The sequence below is a fragment of the Miscanthus floridulus genome, chromosome 1 (genome assembly GCF_019320115.1).
Source record: "Miscanthus floridulus cultivar M001 chromosome 1, ASM1932011v1, whole genome shotgun sequence".
In the NCBI taxonomy this organism is placed as follows: domain Eukaryota; kingdom Viridiplantae; phylum Streptophyta; class Magnoliopsida; order Poales; family Poaceae; genus Miscanthus; species Miscanthus floridulus.
Window position 1 is genome coordinate 30,100,063 of NC_089580.1, and position 5,037 is coordinate 30,105,099.

Below are 5,037 nucleotides of genomic sequence, written 5' to 3' on the forward strand. Positions count from 1 at the left end.
TTTTCGACAAAACGTTACGGTAGCGTTTTCGTTGTTATTTAGCAATTAGTGTCCAATTATAGTCTAATTAGACTTAAAAGATTCGTATCGTGGATTTCGTCTAAACTTTTAAACCTAATTAATTCATAATTAAACATTAACTGTCAAATACAAACGAAAGTTCTACAGCAGGCCAACCTTTTTTTTTCATCTAAACGCGCCCCTCAAATCAAAACAACGCGCCGCGGAAGACCACAGATGCGGAAGGACAAGAGAACGAACATCTCGTAAAATATTGGGGGCTTCCTCTCTCGGCTTTCTCTCTCCCCAGACGTGTTGAGCTGTTGTCCTTCGTCGCCTTCCCTCCGCTCAGCCTCAGCAGCATCAGCTCCCACCTCTGCCCTCCTCTTCGCCTCATCTTCATAAAGCTCACTCTCAAACGGAAGTGGAGCGGAGCTTCTGCGGAGTAGCACTAGTACTAGTAAACTTTGGGGATTTTCCTGTGAGAAGAGGGATTGGCATTGGAGTGGAGCTGGCGGGGCCAAAAGGAAGGGAAGCCCAGGATTAGCGTGTGGCGGATTGAGCGGCAATTCTGGGAGGGGAGAGAACGACAGGCGTGGCCTAGGCCGGGGGAAGCGGCGGGCTTCTTGGACCGGCCATTGATGGCGCCGTGGAGCGGCTTGTGGGGCCGGCAAGGCCGGCGGCGACGCCTACCGGGGCACGCCGGTGGTGGTCAAGATGGAGAACCCCAACTGGTCCATCTCCGAGATCTCCTCGCCGGAGGACGACGACGAGGACATCTTGGCCGCCGGCGGCCGCCGCAAGGGGGGCCGCACCAAGAACGCCAAGCAGATCAGGTGGGTGCTGCTCCTCAAGGCGCACCGCGCCGCCGGGTGCCTCGCCTCGCTGGCCTCCGCTGCCGTCGCGCTAGGCGGCGCGGCCAGGCGCAGGGTGGCCGCGGGGAGGACCGACGCCGAGGCCGGCGTGGTGGCCGCCACCGGCGAGAGCCCCGTGGTGCGCTCCAGGTTCTACGCCTTCATCAAGGCCTTCCTCGTCGTCTCCCTGCTCCTCCTGGCCGTCGAGGTCGCCGCATACTTCAACGGCTGGAACCTCGCCGCCTCCGCTCTCGCCCTCCCCGTCATCGGCCTCGAGTCGCTCTACGCCTCTTGGTTGCGCTTCCGCGCCACCTACGTTGCGCCGGGGATACAGTTCCTCACCGACGCCTGCGTCGTGCTGCTTCCTCATCCAGAGCGCCGACCGCCTCATCCAGTGCCTTGGCTGCTTCTACATCCACATCAAGCGCATCAAGCCCAAGCCCCTTGCATTGCCTGATGTGGAGGACCCGGATGCCGGGTACTACCCCATGGTACTTGTCCAGATACCAATGTGCAACGAGAAGGAGGTTGGTGTTGTCTTTCTCGCTCTAAATACTACGCAATTCTGGTCACCTAACCTTTCAGTCTTTTGACAATTGGTTTGTTGTTGGGTTTGTTCAGGTGTATCAACAATCAATTGCGGCCGTGTGCAACCTTGACTGGCCGAAATCCAACTTCTTGGTTCAGGTGTTGGATGACTCCGATGACCCACTGACACAGACTCTGATTAGAGAAGAGGTGGCCAAATGGCAACAGCAAGGTGCCCGGATTGTGTATAGGCACCGTGTGTTGAGGGATGGTTACAAGGCTGGAAACCTCAAGTCAGCCATGAGCTGCAGCTATGTGAAGGATTACGAATTTGTCGCAATCTTTGACGCAGACTTTCAAGCCTCATCCTGACTTTCTGAAGCGCACTGTGCCACATTTCAAGGTGAATTGAGGGGAATTTACTTTTGATTGTTTGTCTTCCTTTTTAGGATTCTAAGTCTGATTCTTCAAATGGACCATTGCAGGACAATGATGAACTTGGGCTAGTGCAAGCAAGATGGTCCTTTGTGAATAAGGATGAGAACCTGCTGACTCGGTTGCAGTATATTAATCTTTGCTTCCACTTTGAGGTGGAACAGCAGGTGAATGGAGTGTTCTTAAACTTCTTTGGGTTCAATGGCACTGCTGGGGTGTGGAGGATCAAGGCATTGGAGGACTCGGGTGGATGGATGGAACGGACAACCGTGGAGGATATGGACATTGCTGTTAGGGCACATCTCCATGGCTGGAAGTTTATATTCCTGAATGATGTTGAGGTACTACTCTGATATGAAAATCTTCCAATTGGTGTTTGCTCATGTTTATGTTTTCCTCAGTTGACCTAGTTTTTGTCGTATTGTGGACAGTGCCAGTGCGAATTGCCCGAGTCTTATGAGGCTTACAGGAAGCAGCAGCATCGGTGGCATTCCGGTCCAATGCAGCTATTCAGGCTTTGTTTACCAGACATCATCAAATGCAAGGTATTGCAATGCTCTTTGAATCTACCTTATCCCTTAGCCACTACTTAATAATTCAAGTTGTGCCGTTAAAGAGGAAATTTAATGATGTCCTTTTTGGCAAGGAATTTACGATATCTATAGTAGTTATTATGATTTAAAGGAACTGTAGTTGTCAGCACAAATATGGTTTATGTTTTGGTGCTATGATGTAACATTGGATTCTATTTGCGACTATTCGATTAATATCTGTAGCAGTAATGATTACAACGAATTATCAGTCACTGCAATCCCGGTTTACATGTTTCTTTGGTGTATATCTTGAATTTTAAGGTGTTATTGTTGCTTCTTTAACAACTTCGCTTAACCGCAACTCCACTAGCATGCTTGGCCGTCAGCGTATCCTGTTCAATTAACATAATGTTTAGTAAGATCGCATTATGCTAATAAAATACATCCTTGCAATGGTTTATTTACTTTGGCTATGGGACACGTCTGTCCGTGCCCAGATTGTGCTCCAATGATGTACATGCTAATAAAAGCATGAAAAGCTAGATGTTTTGTGTGATGCTTTTGATCTGAGTGTCTGGATCCATCCAATTCATTGCTTAGAACCTGTACTCTACATTATGTACCTTTCCACAGTGCTACTTAGGTTGATGCACTTTTAAGATGCTGTCATCATTTGGTTACCTCTATTTGTAGACTATAATATGATACTCTATTAGCTTGCTCCTCAGTTATCTTTTAGTTATTGTTATGAATCATAATTTACCTTCCAGACTTCTAATTTACTGTTCACTTTCTTTCACTTTGCTGCAGATTGCATTTTGGAAGAAAGCCAACCTGATTTTCCTTTTTTTCCTGCTTCGAAAGCTCATATTACCTTTCTACTCCTTCACGCTCTTCTGCATCATCCTCCCGATGACGATGTTTGTGCCTGAAGCCGAGCTTCCTGACTGGGTCGTGTGCTACATTCCTGCCCTGATGTCCTTGCTCAACATCCTACCTTCTCCGAAGTCATTCCCTTTCATCATCCCATACCTGCTCTTCGAGAACACCATGTCCGTGACAAAGTTCAACGCCATGATCTCCGGTCTGTTCCAGCTCGGAAGCGCATACGAGTGGGTGGTGACCAAGAAATCAGGCCGCTCATCAGAGGGCGATCTCATTTCCCTGGCCCCCAAGGAGCTGAAGCACCTAAAGACAGGCTCTGCACCGAACCTCGACGCGATCGCAAAGGAGCAGCTGGCATCGAAGAAGGACGCGAAAAAGAAGCACAACCGGATATACAAGAAGGAGCTCGCGCTCTCGATGCTGCTCCTAACCGCAGCCGCCCGAAGCTTGCTCTCGAAGCAGGGTATACACTTCTACTTCCTCCTGTTCCAGGGCATCTCCTTCTTGTTAGTAGGCCTTGACCTCATAGGCGAGCAGGTCCAGTAAAATGTGTAAAACAGAAATTGATAGGTGTGGAAAACGGTGAGTCACCATGGAAGTGCTGTGGGGGGGCGGGGGATGTGTTACTGGCTCACTGCCATGGACGTGGCAGCAGCCCTTGGCTGAGATTCGAAAGATATGCATTGTGCAGCTGTGCCTTCCCTGATCTGTCCTGGCTGCACGGCATATGATGATATCCACACGTGAAGAGGAACCCTCCTCCGCCTCGGAGGTGTAGATACAGTTTCCTCGGCCTGTAAAATTTGCGTCGGGGCTCTTCGAGGCTCCCCTCCATTCTTTTGTAACAAATTTTTAGTGCACATGTGTGGATCTGTCTCAAGGATGTAACAGCACACACTTGTTCGCCTGTACGATTGTTGAAGGCAAACAGAAGTGCCACTGGATTAGAAGACGTCCTGGTAAATGCTGCTGGACGCTGCTGATCTCTTGCTCTTGCTCTACTTGTGAAATTGAGAGTAGATCCAGATAGCTTGTCCATGTGTGTTTGTTGTACCTGTCCCCCCGCTTGACGCTGGGGAAAGTTGGGAGTTGTCGAGCGCAGTCACATGAGTGGAAGATCTGTGTCTCCTCCATATGCCCATAATCATTGTGGATCAAGGTTCCAGCAGCTGGTCGAACTGGTTCTTTCTGTCGGGCAGAACATACTTTTTCTCTGACTGGACATGTAAAATTTGCTGGGCGTTTTTTTCCCTTAGCCTCGAAGCAAATGTCAAGCAAAGAGAAGCTTCTGTAACACTGACGTTTTACCGAATACTTCTAGAAGACAACAATGTGCTTGCTACACCTGGCCAACTGATCTCATGGTCAAGAAATGTGTGGGCGAAGTCTGGACTAGGAAAAATGGAACGTTTGTCTTCAGCTGCCAGGCATCAAGTGTGAAGCTATTTAAAACTCTATACGGTAGTAGTAGTCCATTTTTTTTTTAAGAAAGGCACACTCATCCTTAGGTCAGGTGGGCTCCTCTGGAGCTGAGCTGTGAGTAGCCGAGAGTCAGGCAGGTGGCAACGCTTGACCCTTGCCAAGTCGCCCTACCTTCGTCATGCCCATGCACCGCACGTCGCCGCGACTGCGGGACAGCTGGTGCCGTCTGCCGTGCCGAGGCATTTTCTCCTGGGTCGAGGACGAGCACAGTGAGCAAGCAAAGCAAAGCAAAGCAAGCGCGTTTCACATGACGGTTTGGTGCGGTCGTGGACGCTGGACGCGTGCGGTGGTGTGTGGTGGTGGTTGAGGCCCCTCCGCCG

General features: G+C 50.0%; 1 pseudogene; it reads left to right on the forward strand.

Moving 5' to 3' along the window:
* Positions 1-272: 272 nt before the first annotated feature.
* On the forward strand, positions 273-4,198 carry LOC136477260 (probable xyloglucan glycosyltransferase 9; annotated as a pseudogene).
* The last annotated feature ends 839 nt before the right edge of the window (positions 4,199-5,037 follow it).